General features: G+C 45.7%; 1 long non-coding RNA gene across 2 annotated transcripts; it reads left to right on the top strand.

Annotated features, from left to right (window-relative positions):
- Window positions 1–8,812: 8,812 nt before the first annotated feature.
- LOC123110578 (uncharacterized) lies at window positions 8,813–15,822 on the top strand. 2 transcript variants are annotated; one of them, XR_006453479.1, is made up of 13 exons: window positions 8,813–11,467; window positions 11,717–11,817; window positions 12,605–12,708; window positions 12,790–12,850; window positions 12,921–13,016; window positions 13,092–13,192; window positions 13,364–13,510; window positions 13,910–14,763; window positions 14,917–15,006; window positions 15,122–15,243; window positions 15,428–15,475; window positions 15,562–15,629; window positions 15,802–15,822. It is a non-coding gene; the product is annotated as an uncharacterized lncRNA (long non-coding RNA). The 2 variants fall into 2 exon arrangements; XR_006453478.1 differs by lacking the exon at window positions 15,802–15,822 and having other exon boundaries at window positions 15,562–15,759.
- Window positions 15,823–16,756: the final 934 nt, after the last annotated feature.

Genomic DNA, 16,756 nt, shown 5'->3' with positions numbered 1-16,756 from the left:
CGAGTAGTTCACCATCATTCATACTCTAAAAAATGACATAGCGTTTGAAAATAAGCTCAATGGCATTTGACAGACACTTGTCGGGCGTGCTATCCGCCATGGAGGTCGCTGACGGGGAGGTGGGAAGTGTTCCTGGGTACAAATGACTCTAGGGTGGACAACATGGTCGTAAAGGCGAGGGCGCGCCGGTGCTGGTTGGGGACGTCTGACAATGCCTCTATGGCGGCCAGATACATACAACGATGGCGGGGAAGGTGGAGGGTGCGGATGCAAAGCAAGGAGTAGAAGGGCATAGTGGAAGGAAATGAGACCGGGACAGTAAGTTCACACATTAACATGGAGAAAACACGTTCGAACTGTGTCGCAGACCAATACAGTCCCGCGTTGGATGGCTTCTGTGGTCTGGACGTATGCGAGCGGTTAGAGGGTCGCCGTCGGAGATGCCCTAAGGGCTGCAATGCACCCGATGAACTACTGCACATACTTCAGACTTTTTTTGTGTGGCCATCTTTAGGATCGCTTTGACCTTCTCCAGGTGGCCTCGATCTCGCATACAGAAATGATGAAACCAAGGAGATTCCGCAGGTAATCTAATTACACATTTCTCTTGGTCAAGCTTCGAGTTGATCTATGTGAGGTCTGTGAAGGTTTTCGCCAGATCCGCCAGGAGATCGTCCCCTCACTTGGACTTTACCACGATGTCGTTGACATGGGTGTGGAAGTTTCTGCCGCCCCGCTGGTGTCAATATTTTCAAATACACCATTGGTGAGTCGCACCAACATTTTTAGGTCAAATGCATGAAAATGTAGGAGAAAGTTTCATAGGAGATGATGAAGGAGTCTTGATATCGTCTGAATACTTCATTTTTATCTGATGATAGCCTGAATATGCACCCAAAATACGCAAATGCTCGCAACCAGCCATGGAATCGACCACTTGGTCGATATGTGGCATCACGAATGGATCCTTGGGGCATGCCTTGTTTAGTGGTTGATAGTCAACACACATGCGCCAAGTGTGGTTCTTTCTGGGATATACAATGATTGAGGAGGCCACGGATTGAGAGAACGTGGTTCTTTCTGGGATATACAATGATTGAGGAGGCCATGGATTGAGAGAACGATCAAGAGAGAGATGATGAACAGAGGATTGATAGGGTGAAATAACTAGAGATGCATTGGGTGCCCAGCATGGGCCAGGACCCTCCCCAACATGATGTGTTTGCTTGTACACTTAAGTACTATCAATTTTTTGTATTTTCCTTCAATGCCCCTCCCTCAACACTAGGACTTGAGAAAATCCCACCTCGACCACTTAAAACAACACTAGAGGAAGAGAAACCAATTATGAGAGAAGGTATAAGAACCAACGAGGGAGAGTAGTGGTGGATCTCAGAGATAGACGAAGGATCGAATTGGAAGAGGGAGGGGATCAACAGGGAGGGAAGAGTTGGCACCACGTCGGTCGTGGGACTATCGCCGGAAGTCACCTCAAACGCAGTTAATTCGGACACGTACCCTCACTGTTCTAGAATAATGCCCAAGCTCAAGTCCCTTCTCGATGTCGTCCATGGCAGCATCGAGGAGCAGGTGGGCTCAGTCTCCCGCCGATCCTTCTAGAAGGCAGTTTTAAGTCTATGACCGGTGGTTTTCATCCCTGGTGAGATCACCGATGACTGTGAGAGGATGGTGGTTTCGGATCTTGACTTGCGGCTTGATGGCGATGAATCTGGTGCTTGGCCTCGACGACATCGACGGCTGACAGTAGCTCCGAAATTTGAGGACGATGGGGAAGATCCCCGGTCGACACGCCACAATGATAAAAGGCCTCGTCCTTGGCATACTTCTTCATCGGCTCACAACGCCCTTCTTGGCTATGGTTCTCCTCCGAATTCAGCGACGGTGGTGGTGGTGATGGTAGTTGCCGGAATTCCTATGGTCTTCAATGTGATTTTATTTTCTTAGAGGGGTTTTGTGCAAAGTTTTGGGAATATGTGTTTTCTCTCGGTCTTTCTGATCGGCTCCGTGTGCATGCGTTGTACTCCCTCCGTTCCTAAATATAAGTTTTTGTAGAGACTCCACTATGGACCACATACGGATGTATATAGATGCATTTTATAGTGTAGATTCACTCAGTTTGCTCCGTATGTAGTCCATAGTCAAATTTCTACAAGGACTTATATTTAGGAACGAAGGGAGTATTCACTATGTTTATGATTAATGAAGCACACGATAATCCTAAAAAACATATTTTTTTCTAAGATAAGACACGGCATACAACCTAACATTTAGATCAAATGGCGAACCAATCTGTGGTTGAGATGGTTAGGTGGACAGTGGTATCTCCAACTCATCAGGATTCAAATCCTGGTGCTCGCATTATTCCTTGATTCATTTCAGGATTTCCGGCAATGCGCTTTCAGTGGGAGGAGATGTTCCCGTTGATGACGAGGCGCCTACAGTGGCTTCGTAAATCTCAAGATGATATGCCGGCTCAATCTGGCGGAGGTGCTCATAGGGGTAGGGTGTGCATGTGTGCGTTCATAGGATGAGTATATGCGCGTGTATTTTTTTTTGAGAATTACATGCGCGTCTCCACACGGACGACGGCGAGGGCGAGCAAAATTGAACTGGACGCGATTCCACACGGACGACGACGACGAGCAAAATCGAACCGGACGGCGACTCCAAACGGACGAAGGCGACGAGCAAAATCAAAACGGACGGCGACCCCAAACGGGCGACGGCGAGGACGAGCAAAATCAAAGCAGGCGCGACTCCAAACTGACGAATCGAGCACGAGCAAAAATCAAATCGGGCGCGGTTCTAAATCTAAACGGGCGGCGAATCAAGGACGGGTGAATCCAAACTAGGTGTTCTGAGTCTGCGGATGCGAAAGCTCACCATGCCCAATTTCATACTGTCCCTCATATGCGCGTGTATATGAGCGCTTGTTTATGTACTGATGCTTAAAAGAACATTTAGATCAAATGGGCCGGATAGCCCGTGTGCCCCGGGCCGTGGTCTGCACGGAACCGCCTATGCGTCGACCATCCTACTAGAAAATTCCCAAACCAACTAGTCAACCAGCCTCGATCGAAGGAGAGCGTCAAGCCTACCCTAGCCGCCGCGGCGACTAGGGTTTTCCTACTCCGGCGCCGTTCGTCGCCGTCGAGGATCCGGATAACCTGCCTGCGCATCCCAACCATCCCACGCCTGCGCTTGGGCTGATCAAGGGGTCGGCTTTGTCCTTCCACCCGGCCTCGGTGCGGTGCGGCGATCTAGGGTTAACTGCAGCCATGGCAGGAGCGACTTCTTCCAATAGAGGGGGGAGTACTAGTTCAGGTAGAAGGAAGGGGAAGACTCCGATCGACCTGGAAGCGGCGATGAGGAACATGAAGCTGAAGGAGATGGAGCTGGATGACGTGATCGTTGGCGATGAGGAAATTGCAGAACTGTCCAAGGAGTCCCGGTGGCTAGCGGTAGCACGGGTGAACACGACGAAGTACTTCAGTGCCGAGTCCTTCAAGAACACAATGATTTTCGCATGGAGACTTGCCCACGAGCCAGATATCCGCGAGGCAGATAACAATCTGTTCGTCGTCCAACTTTTCTGCTTAGGTGATTGGAACAGAGTTATGCACCAGGGCCCTTGGATCTATAGGGGACTTATGGTGGCAATTGAAGGAGTATGATGGCAAAGGTAAACCAGATCTAGTTCAGCTCGACCGAGTCCATGTGTGGGCGCAGATTCATGATACCCCGGAGCTCTACAGGAAGGAGATAATTGTAGACCAACTGGCTCGTCGCATAGGTCAGGTGAAGAGCGTGGAGATGAACCCTAACCGAGTCTTTGAAGGCAACTATGTTAGGGTCCGGGCGAAGATTAAACTAGCTGATCCTTTGGTGCGGTTTGCCCCATTGAACATCAAAGGGGAAGGGCGAATTCTCTTGCCAGTAAGATATGAGAAGATAGGCTTCTTCTGTGAAGTCTGTGGCGTCCTAGGCCATTCCATGGAAGAGTGCGGCGATGGGGTTCACAGCCCCGAGGAGGTTGAATACGGGGAGTGGATGAAAGCAACCATGAGAGCCATGCCGGATAACCAGAACCGTGACCCGAGCTGGAACAGGGGGAATTCCACACGAGGACGTGGACGTGCCCGTGGTGGCGGCCGCGGAAGAAACAATGGAGCCAAGAAACGATCATCGGAGGACGCCGGTCTAGGTGAGGAAATTGACAAAGATGGTGATGATGACCTCAAAGATACGGCTGAGAGCCCTCTCAAGGACAAGGGCGTTGATGTTGGGACCGTCCGGCGACAGACCACGGTTAGTCGTAAGTTGAACATGGATGAGCAGGCTGATGAGAGCATCAGAGGGGGCTCGCTTGATGCATCTGTGCAAGGGGCCAGTGTTGTCCCTCCTCCTCCACCACCTTATGTTACCCCAAGGGATAGAAAGAAGCAAAAGCAAGGTAGTTCCCCAAACAAAAGCAATATGGACAGCGTGGCGGGCTCCTCTGAGGAGCGCCGCCGGGTCCAATGAGTCTCTCATGCTGGAACTGTCGCGGGGCGGGCAAACCCGCGACAGTTCGAGAGCTTCGCGACTTCGCGAGGCAGTTTGCCCCGTTGGTGCTTTGTATTGTTGAAACTCAACTCCCGAGAGATAGAGTGGAAAACTTAGCAAGCACCCTAGGTTATGATAATTCATTTGCTGTTAGTAGCTCTGGTAGGAGTGGTGGTCTCGGTATTTTTTGGAATAATGAAATAAAGATTGAAAATTTTGGTTACTCTGCTTATCACATAGATGCTCATGTTACTTTGCCTGGTGCTTCTCCATGGCGGCTCACAGTGATGTACGGTGAAGCACAAGTCAGTGATAGAGGCAAGACTTGGGACGTGTTGAGATCTCTCGCTGAGGATGACGGTCTGCCATGGGTGTGTTTCGGTGATTTCAATGAAGTACTGAGTCTGAATGAACATGACGGGATTGGTCACCGGTGCATGACACAGGTGAATGGTTTTAGGGATGCTGTCGACACATGTGGCCTTATTGATCTAGGCTTGTCGGGAAACAACTGGACGTTTGAAAAGAGAGTAGCCGGAGGAACATACACGCGAGTGCGTCTTGATAGGGCACTTGCCACCCCATCGTGGTCCAGCATGTATCCAGGAGCAGTTTTATCTCACAAATCTGCCACCACATCGGACCACATACCGATATTGCTACAACTATCACCGGTAGATGATCAGCCACGGCAAGCTAGACCCTTCAGATATGAGATGATGTGGGAATCTCACGAGGGTTTCCAGGCGACAATTGAACAACACTGGCAAGGCCCAGGAGCAACCACGGTTGCGGAACTATGTGCAAAAATTAAAACGCTCTCAACAAATCTGAAACACTGGGACCGAACTACGTTTGGCAGTGTGAAGGAGGAGATTCGATCTCTAAAGCTTCAGCTAGAGAGCATGCGTGCTGACCCGTCGAGGACGGCACCTAATCGTCAGGAAGAGAAAGTAAAAGATCGCCTGATCGAGCTCTATCACAGAGAGGAGGTAATGTGGCGTCAGAGATCGCGAATAACATGGCTGGCGGCGGGTGATAAGAACACCAAGTTCTTTCACCTATGGGCCAGTAGGCGGCGCCTTAAGAACAAGATAAAATGTCTGCTGAGACATGATGGAACTACAGTAGAAGATGCAACGGAGATGGAGTGCATGGTCACGACCTTCTACAAAAATCTGTTCACATCAGAGGGGACAATGAATATGCATGAAGTAATTGACGTGGTTCCTCGCAAAGTCACAAACGAGATGAACCAGCGGCTAATGAGCGAGTACAGCAGAGAGGAAATTAAAACGGTGCTGTTTCAGATGGCCCCTACTAAAGCTCCAGGATCTGATGGGTTCCCTGCGCATTTTTTTCAGAAAAATTGGGAGCTCTGCGGGGATGAAGTGGCTACTATCATCTTGAAAATCCTGAGGGGTGAGGAAGATGTGGAGGAGCTGAATGATACTATCCTCGTCCTCATCCCCAAGGTAACAAATCCCACACTTCTGTCACAGTTTCGCCCTATAAGTCTATGTAATGTACTCTATAAGATTGCATCGAAGGTTATGGCAAACAGGCTCAAGACCATCCTTCCTATGATCATATCGGAGGAGCAATTGGCCTTTGTGGCGGGAAGGCTTATCACAGATAATATCATCTCCGCGTATGAGTGTTTAAATTTTATGAAGAGGAATAGATCTAAGAGGAATGGGTTTTGTGCCCTTAAGCTTGACATGATGAAGGCCTACAACCGTTTGGAGTGGGACTACCTCCGTGCTATCATGTCCAAACTGGGTTTTGCACCGGCTTGGGTCAACTCAGTTATGAGGATGGTATGTTCAGTCAAATTCTTGGTTATGTTCAATGGAAAAAGACTTGAGAAATTTACACCTTCACGAGGACTCCGACAGGGGGATCCAATATCACCTTACCTATTCTTGTTGGCAGCAGAGGGCCTTTCGAGCCTTTTAAAAAACCAGACAAAGTCATCTCCAGTGCATGGGATCAGAGTGGCAGATACGGCTCCGCCGGTAAGCCACCTTCTTTTCGCAGATGACAGCCTGCTGTTCGTCAAGGCTAGTGTTGAGGGAGCTATTCAGGTATCCTCTCTGCTGGAATCATACTGTAATGCTTCTGGACAGAAAATAAACTTGGACAAATCTTCAGTGTTTTTTAGCAAAGGCTGCTCGCAGGGTGTTAAAGAGAGCATGAAAACTACCCTGAATGTTCATAATGAGAGTCTATCAGAGAAGTAATTGGGCATGCCTACGGATGTAGGGAGCAGCAAAAACGGGGCTTTCAAATATTTGAAGGATAGAGTCTGGAACAAAGTAAAGGGATGGATGGAGAAGGTGTTGTCATCCGGAGGAAAAGAAGTACTTATAAAGTCTGTCGCTCAATCTATCCCGGTATACTCTATGGCTTGTTTTAAGCTACCTCGGGGCCTCTGTCTTCATATCAACTCCATCATACGAAAGTTCTGGTGGGGGAGTAAACGGGGCGAAAGGAAGACAAATTGGGTCTCCTGGGAGAAGATGACAAGGCCGAAATATGAAGGTCGATTGGGTTTTCGAGACATCGAGCTGTTTAACCTCGCTCTGCTGGCAAGACAAGCGTGGAGAATCCTACAAACACCTGAATCCCTAAGTGCAAAAATTCTGAAAGCGCGCTACTTTCCAACGACAGACTTTCTTGATGCATCCCTAGGTAACCAACCATCACAAATTTGGCGAGCGATCGTGGAGGGCAAGGAGATCCTATCGCAGGGTCTCATCAAACGCATAGGTGATGGTCGGGATACATTGATATGGCAGCATAACTGGATACACAAAGAGGCGTCACTCAGACCTATAGTATGCTTGAGCCAACATCGGCCGCAGTTCGTGTCTGAACTCATTGACAGCGCAAATGCCAGGTGGAAGCAGGACGTAGTTCGTGCAACTTTCCTTCCAATTGATGCGGAGGTGATCCTCAATATTCCTCTAGCCACAAGACACTGCAGAGATTCTTGGGCTTGGGCTCATGAACATAAGGGTGCCTTCTCCGTCCGCTCGGCATATCGGATGCTAATCAACACGAAGCTCGGGCGGGAGGCTTGGCTCGAAGGACGATCCGGCCCGGCTGACAGGCAGAGAGAGGAAGCCAGCTGGTCCAATATCTGGAAGGTTGCGGTGCCGTCAAAACTGAAGGTATTCCTGTGGAGACTTGCACAATGCTCTATACCCACGGCGGATGTACTTCATCATCGTAATATGTCCACATCGTCGCGGTGTGCCATCTGTGGAAAGGAGGACTCATGGATGCACTCACTCATAACGTGCACAATGGCGCGGTGCGTGTGGGCGCTAGATGACCCGGAGTTGGTTGAGCATATCATCGCAACAGCAGAACCGAATGCAAAGGCTTGGCTTTTCAGTATGCAAGAATCGATGCCGCATTCCGAGTTCACGAAGCTAGCTGTGACACTATGGGCTATATGGGGTGCACGGCGTAAGCTGATCCACGAAGGGGAGCACCAGAGCCCCATGGGGACTCACTCATTTATCAAACGCTTTCTGGCAGATTTGAGTATTGTTTCTATGTCACATGAAATAACGAAGCCGAGAACAGCCCCAGAGCGGACGCATGTGTGGATTCCACCACCGGCGGGTCATCACAAGGTTAATGTCGACGCTGCTATATGTAAACAACCTCCTGTCGGGGCCATAAGTGCGGTTTGCCGGGATCAATCAGGAACTTTTGCTGGGTCAGCATCGGTGGTATTCCATGGCATGACCGATCCACATATACTGGAAGCTTTGGCATGCCGCGAGGCTATTGCATTAGCCAGGGACCTTGCACTTACTCATTTGAAGGTAGCTTCTGATTGCCTTGCGGTGGTCAAGGACATACATACTGGCACTATGGGTACAATCGCTCCAATTGTGGAGGAGATCATCGACTCGAGTAGGGAGTTTCAGTCTTTCTTTCGTCCATGAGAAACGTCTCTCTAATAAGGAGGCTCATGGCTTAGCTCGACATGCTTTACATCTAGGGAAGGGTCGCCATGTATGGCTGTTACACCCTCATGATACTGCTATTATTCCTGTAATTCGTTCTATTGAGCAATAAAGTAAAGCATGTTCTTCAAAAAAAAAAAAGAAATTTCCCAAACCGCCTCGAGCACCCGATCCCAATCCGAGGCTCCCAACGGTAATATCTCCGCGCCGCTTTGTCGACCGACCGACCGAACCCTTCAATCCCGCCCACCCGGCCCGGATCCAGCCCCAACCCACCATCACCAGCTCCACTCCCCTCTAGTTTCCCGCCGCCCGCCAAAGCCGCCTCCGGCAAGGACCCGGCCGGCGCCACCGCCTCTTCCCCAGCGGCCCGCCCACGGCCAGGCGCGCCCTGTCCTCCCTCCCCGCGCTCTGGCCGTGGCCCGCCGGTGCGCTCCTCCTCCCTTCATCCGGGGCCCCGGGTCGTGCCTCCCGCCTCGCCTCGCCTCCTCACGCCTGATTTGGATTCACCCGTCCTCGATTCGCCGCCCGTTTAGGTCTAGAACCGCGCCCGATTTGGTTTCTGCTCGTGCTCGATTCGTCAGTTTGGAGTCGCGCCTGCTTTGATTTTGCTCGGCCTCGCTGTCGCGCGTTTGGGGTCGCCGTCCGTTTTGATTTTGCTCGCCGCCTTCGTCCGTTTGGAGTCGCCGTCCGGTTCGATTTTGCTCGTCGTCGCCGTCCGTGTGGAATCGCGTCCGGTTCAATTTTGCTCGCCCTCGCCGTCGTCCGTGTGGAGTCGCGTCCGATTCGATTTTTCTCGTCTCCGCCGTCGTCCGTGTAGAGTCGCGTCCGGTTCGATTTCGCTCGTCCTCGCCGTTGTCCCGATGCGCTCGCGTGTTCTTGGCCCGTCTCGCCTCGTCGGAGGTCTCCGTCTCGTTTGCGAACTAGCAATTCTTCCTTTCTGCGTGCGATTCTGTTATCCGAGAGGCACTCCGGGTCCTGGGTTCCGTGTTCGCGTCGGTTGCAGGAACGAACGAGGTCTGCTTTCGAAATTGGATTACGGCCGGAGACGGGGAGCGATGTTTGTTTATCGTGCTAGTTCAGACCGGTTCCTAGGTTACGTCACCTACGTTGCTCTCTTGTGATACTCTGTCAATTCTTGGCCCTCTGTCAGTTCTTGTTGGCCCTCTGTCAATTCTTGAGTTCCAGGGTCCGCTAATTCTTGAGTTCTTGTTGTACCGGTTAGGCCTTAGGCGTGTGTACTCTCATCTTAGATGGGGTGGTTCCTTAGTTCTGATGGTGTATACTATTTATGTTCTTTCCAATTTGTTTCTTTTTTTATCATGCTTTGCTTTGTTTTGCCTGTTGCTTGACTAATTGAACACCTGCTGCTTGACTAATTGAACACCTGCTGCTGCTACTGTTGGACAAAGGTTCCTTCTTTTCTTCCTGATGTTGCTCTTTCCATCGAAGTACTCATAGGAGTTCTAGATGAGCTGCTGCTAGTTAGTTCCCCTTAGACTACATTCTAGATTGCATAGCATAACTCAAGAATTTTGTCATTGCACACATGTGCACATATATATCTGTTGTGTTCATGACTCCAGAATTTATTTATCCATGAGAGCACGTTCATCACATGTTTATGCGCATGTTTATTTATCCATGAATTCTGTCGTGTCCCTTTCCTTTGGACAAAAATTTCAACAAACCTATAACGTGGACATGTGCTGCTTGTTTTCTTGTGATGATGGTGATCTAGTTGACTAGCCCAACTCTTATGCTCTGGCATTTGTTAATCCTCAGTTACCGTGCTTGAAAACTTATTGCTTGTCATGTTAAATTTTATGGCATCAACTCGGTATTGTGATAAGTGACCTAGTACTCCGTATTTGTTTAGTGTAGACAGCTAACTTCTTTTTTCTTATTTTTTTAGTGATATGCGTGTTCTGCTATGTCTTATGTTGATAGTATATTCTTTTTTTTGTATTACTCATGTTCAGTCACTGGAATAATGCTTTTCTTGATTTGCCTAGACTTTGTGACAATTAATTTATAGTGCGATCATTGAGTTTCTGACATCCTATTGCATAAAATTCTGTTGTAATGTTTGTTGGATCATTGAGTAGTTAATATTGATTCTGAGTTTGTTGGATCATTGAAATTCTACGTGCGCTTTTGTTATCTGAGAGACACTCACGATCCCGCATTTCGTGTTTGCGGCAGAGCGATGAACGATTACGTTTTGCGTTCCTGCATTTTGTGTCTGCCGTCTGGTTTTGAATTTGGATTATGGAGACGGGGAGAGGCCAGAGTAAGGTCAGTTTCAGATCGGTTCCGTCGCTGCGTTGTTCGTCGGTGATTTCCAGACCTCAAACGCATGCGTCCTTGTGATACTCTAGTTTGGCTCGTGGGTCGTTACAGTTGTTCTTACGTTCCCAATGTCTGTCTTCCCATATATGGGGATGCGTTCAGAGGTGCAAACCATGTAGGCCGTGGTGTGTTTATACTATCTATGGTGTGTTCTACACTATCTGATGTGGAACGTAGAAATATTGATATCACTTCTGTGCTAGTATACTAGATATGGTGTGTTTTATCCAAATTATTAACCACATCTCTTAAAATTTTCCTTGAGTTGGTACATGTTTATATGCCAAGAGTGATTGATGTCTTGACGAATATAATCATTTATGCTAACTTGGTATTGGTAGTTCCTGAGGTAACACACCAGTACTTGTTTACTGCAGACAATTGACTATTCTTTTTTCTGAACTTTTTTGTGATATGTGTGTTATGTGGATATCATATTCTAATGCTTTTCGAAGTATTTAAGGTACAGACTTGTGGATCTGGACATGTCACATTTGCTCTTTATTGGGTTGCTAAGGACACTGAACAGTTTGGCTGGGCCACTGCACGGCCTGGCTAATCAGGTACATTTAATTTTATGTGTAGTTGATGTTCTCTGCCACATCATGCTCAACTTGTGCTTGCCAAATGGATCTCCTGGAACAAATTGTTCGTAATAAATGAACAAATTGCAGAACTTGTGGCTGTGCTATTTACCCACTTGCTTTTGCACATGATGTTAAGAAGAAGAAAAACATACGCCCTGTTATTTTAAAATGGTGTATTTACTGTTTTGATGCGCATAAACTAAGAATAGTCACCATATACTACAGGAAGTGTTGCTATGGATCAAATCTGTAATGGAATAGACTGGGAGTAACATTACAACCGACCAAGTAAAGAATATGTATGGAAGACACTGAAGAGTGGAAAGGTATAGCTTATCTCAAACCGAGTTATATCTATTCAATTATCAAGCACTAATTATTGCTCAAGGACTATAGCTTTATAATACCTCATGATCTTGTTTGTGAGTAGAGAAAATAATGCAATATAGGGAATTACTGTTGCCACTCATTTCATGCTCACATCGGTTGCATTGTAGAAACCTAAAATATTTACGTATGGCTTCGTGCATCATTTCCCTCTTATGCATTGCATTTCAGAAATCTAAATATCTATGTCTTCTTTAGTGTTAATGTTTGGGAGTTCTTGTTGAAGTTGCAATTTATAATGTTTCATGGGTTTAAACTTTGTTGAGCTGCTGAAAACAGTCACTGAAATTAGCCATTAATGAGTAGTATGATTTCTATTTACTGCAATCATGTCAAAAGGTCTTGCTATTCATATTTCTAGGTATTAGCTACCATCAAAGTAAACAAAGATAGAATAAGTGTGCTCATTATAATTTTATGAAATACCTAGTATTGAAAGATTATGTAGATCGAAGCTGGTTAATTAATACCTGTAAAGAAAAATGTACAAAGAATGCCTGCATCATGCTTGTCATCTTGTGAAAGAAATCCTCCAGTGAATTTACTGTTGTTCCAGTGTCTTAATGTAAATCTCATAGAGAATGTTTATCTCTAGATTTGTTTCACTACCACAAATAACTGACATAATATATGTTTCTGTGGGCTTTGTAATTGACCTTGTTGTTATTATGTAAAAAAGTGCTGCAACATTCTTGATCTATAACTGTGCTGGCTATCTATACACAGGTTGTAGTGATTAGAGAGAAGCTTGCAGAACTGTATGAATCTGAACAACAATGGTTGAGAGCAGCACAAATGCTTAGTGGCATTGACTTGGACTCAGGAATCAGGTTGAAACAAGCTTTTGTCTCTGTTTACATGTCATTGGATTTTCTAAGTCTGGGAAATCTGACCATCTTCTTAAAAACCAGGATGCTTGATGACACAAACAAATTATCCAAGTGCGTCCAGATTGCACGACTCTATTTGGAGGTTAGTCCTGTTTTTAACCTTTGTCGTCATTGCATTGTCAGCTGGACTAATGTAGTTCTTCATTTCGTAGGATGGTGATGATGCAGTGAATGCTGAAGCCTTTATCAACAAAGCCTCGTTTTTGGTTACAAACAGCAACCAGGAAATTCTGAACTTACAATACAAGGTTTTTTGGTTCAGAAACAGTTTAATAATCTATCAGTATACAACTGAGGATAAAAATTTAGTTCCCTTCTTGTAGGTCTGCTATGCGAGAATTTTAGATCTAAAGCGTAAATTTTTGGAAGATGCACTTTGATACTATGGTATCTCTCAAATTGAGGAACACCAAATTGGGGATGAGTAAGGCTTACTCCATTCAGTCATAGATTTGTTTCTCTCTCCTGCAATTTACTCCTTTTTAATGTTCTGTCTTGTATGGTTCTTTGTTGCCTTGCCGGTGTAGTGGCTGTTTGTAATAAATTACCCTATTTGATACTCATGTTTAAGTACTGCAGTGGTTCTTTGATGCAGGCAAGTTGTGTTTGGAACTGATAGTGCCTCCATATTTTGTTCTCAAAAATCTTGATGGAACATGTTTCTTAGTGCTGCTGTATAACATGCACAATGTTGGCTGGTGCTGGCCCACAACGCTCTCGTGTTCTTGCTACATTGTACAAGGTATTGGCTCTTAGCTCATCTCAGTGTCCTGTGATTTTACTCCTTTTTTATCCAGCTTCTTATCATTAATTGCTTGAGTAACTTGTAACCATAATGATCGTCTTGTCTCTTGATCCTGTTTTGCCAATTAGAAACCATCAATGCAGTGCGGCTTTATGGAGTCGTGCCATTTATTTAGAGTTTTAGTCTCACTGGGTTAGGTTGTTACCACCTCCATTGCACGCACGCCCATTCTGAGATTTAACATTAACTATTGTTTATGATTTTATGGGAAGTTTGCACTGCTAAACTATTCTAGTTGAATCCTGAACAAGAGATCTAAGGTTGCTTTTCACTGTTGATCTTATTTGAACTTGCAAGCAAAAATTATAAATTACTGATGTTTGGTTGCATCCATAGGTTGTTCCTGGCTGTGGTCACGGAGTTCTACATAATACAGACCAAAAATATTCATGCCAAAGGGAATTCGCATTGAAATATTTACCCGAGGACCCACTTCCCCAACTGAATCCTTCATCTAACTGCATGGGTTCTCTTCGGTTCGACAGTCTCAGTGCAACATATTATTATTCCCTTTCAGGAACGAAGATCTGAATCACCCTCACCCCTCTAGAGAAATCAGTTTACTCATTCAAGTTCTGGAATTTCTTTATAGTTTTCTGAGTTACTTCGGTCTTGCATGTATTAGCTTTCTCTTTGTGCCCCTATCTATGCCTGTTTTGTGTGTGCAAGCGCTCCATTCTGTGTGGGCGTGTGACTTGATGGTGAATATGTGTGTGGCTTGACTCTCTGTGTGTGGCTTGATTATGTGTGTGGCTTGACTATGTGTGTGGGGCTTGACTGTGTGTGTGAGATTGTGTGTGGCTTGATGGTGAATATGTGTGTGGCTTGACTGTGTGTGTGTGTGTGTGTGTGGCTTGACTGTGTGTGTGGGGCTTGACTGTGTGTGGCTTGACTGTGTGTGAATATTGCATTTGCTTGATGGTGTGGCTTGTATAACTTGTGTTTTATATGTCACAATTGATTGTTGTTTATTGAATGTGAACAAACCTAACACTATTCTTTTTTTCTGAACTTTTTTGTGATTATGTCTTATGTGGATATCATATTCTTTTTTGTATTACTGCTGTCCAGTCACTAGAATAACACTTTTCTAAGTATTTATGGTACAGACATGTGGATCGGGACATGTCACATTGGCTCTTTGTTGTGTTGCTAAGGACACTGATGGGTTGTGTTTGCATACAACGCAGGTATATTTATGTTCTTTACATTTTGCGATGCTGATGCCTGAAGTCCCAAAACGTTTATTTAGTCAAATTTTGCTACTTGTGGCTACTTATGTTTTTAGATGTGTTGTATCCATAAATACCTATTGGCACCTGATATTTGTGCTCAAAATGCAGTCTGGACCAACAAAATGGTCTCATTGCCGCAAGCAATGTCAAGCAAGGTGGAAATAAATGGGCAGAAATAGCAAAAGTTCTTCCTAGAAGGTACTGCCAAACAACTTGCATCTGATAATGTAGCCTAGCCTTGGTCCTCTTTGTTACCAGATTCCTAGCCCCTGCCACTTCCTCATTCTTTCCTGGACATCATACCGTGTACCAGACATTTGAACATTGCAGGAATCGAGTATTTCTATTTGTTCTCAGGTTCTTCTCACCTATAGCTAGAGTCAAAGACGACAAACCAAGTGGATTATTGGACTTGCAAGATAAACAGAATCATCGGTAAGTTCCTGTCCTTTCAAATGGCCAGATTATGAATTTTGATCAGTTTGCCTGACTTGTTTTAGACTGAATCCTTGATTCCTTGATAACTTTGATATACATACATGAATAATTACTTATGCTGTTATGATCATAAACTAATTCCCAAGTATTTTTGACTCATATGATGCTTATTACATCACAGGTCATCTGAATCTTCTTTTCTAATATGACTATTGATGCTGCTCATGAGGTAAGCTACTTTTCTTGCTTCAAGAATAATAGAAACATCATTTACATTGTGGTCACTCACATTTTAAGTTGCTCATGTCATTTTAGGCTAGCCATCGGCTTGGAAGTGATGAGAGGCAATCACTGTTGTCAACTTGAAACATATAATCTTTTAGGTATGAATGGCTTACCTTAGCCAGAATTTCTATAAGAATGTTGCTCATGTTACATGCCTTGCTTTCTCTAGTAAGTAGAACAAGAACACATTTAACAGTTCTTTTCTGTCCATAGGCCTACAAACTTGTGGATAATCACTTAATCGGCCTCTAACCAGCTTCCTGTTTTTAGGAACGAAGATCTGAATCACCCTCACCCCTCGAGAGAAATGTGTTTAGTCATTCAGTTTCTGGAATTTCTATATAGCTTTCTGGTTTTCTTCAGTCTTATCTATGTATTTGCTTTGTGTTCGTGCCCTATCTATGTCTGTTTCTTTTTGTTTCTTGTGTGCAAGCGCTCCATTCTGTCTGTGTCTGACTGTGTGTGGCTTTGATTCTCTTGTGTGTGTGGCTTGACTGTCTGTGTGTGTTACTGTGTGTGAATGTTGCATTTGACTGTGATGTGTGACTCTGTGTGACTGTGTGTTTGACTCTCTGTGTGTGACTCTGAATATTGTGCATTTGACTGTGATGTGCGTGTGTGACTCTGAATATTGTGCATTTGACTGTGATGTGTGAATGTGTGTGTGACTGTGAATATTGCATTTTGACTATGACTGTGACTGTGTGTGTGAGATCGTGTGTGGCTTGACTCTCTGTGTGTGTGTGGCTTGTATGCTTTGCTGAATGGTTGGTTGTTGTGGCTTAACACTGCCTTTGCCGGTCCCAAGCCCGGATGTGAAAATATTGCATTTTGACTGTGAGACTGTGTGTGTGAGATCGTGTGTGGCTTGACTCTCTCTGTGTGTGTGGCTTGTATGCTTTGCTGAATGATTGGCTGTTGTGGCTTAACACTGCCTTTGCCGGTCCCAAGCCCGGATGTGAAAATGTGGAGGGAGTTTGTTTCTTGTGTGCAAGTGCTACACTGTGTGTGTGTGATGTGCCCATATCTATGTCTGTTTCTTTGTCTCGGTGTGTGTGTTGCATTTGCTTGATGGTGTGGCTTGTATGCTTTGCTGAATCATTGGTGTATCGTTGTGTTTTGTATTGTTGTGGTTTAACACTGCCTTTGCCGGTCCCAAGTCCGGATGCGAAAATGTGGAGGGAGCCACGGTTACCTCCTCTATATTGTTTGCCTTAGAAGTGTG

This window comes from Triticum aestivum, chromosome 5B (genome assembly GCF_018294505.1).
Source record: "Triticum aestivum cultivar Chinese Spring chromosome 5B, IWGSC CS RefSeq v2.1, whole genome shotgun sequence".
Lineage (NCBI taxonomy): Eukaryota > Viridiplantae > Streptophyta > Magnoliopsida > Poales > Poaceae > Triticum > Triticum aestivum.
The sequence above is the reverse complement of the archived record's forward strand: the minus strand, read 5'-3'. Positions and strand labels throughout refer to the sequence as shown.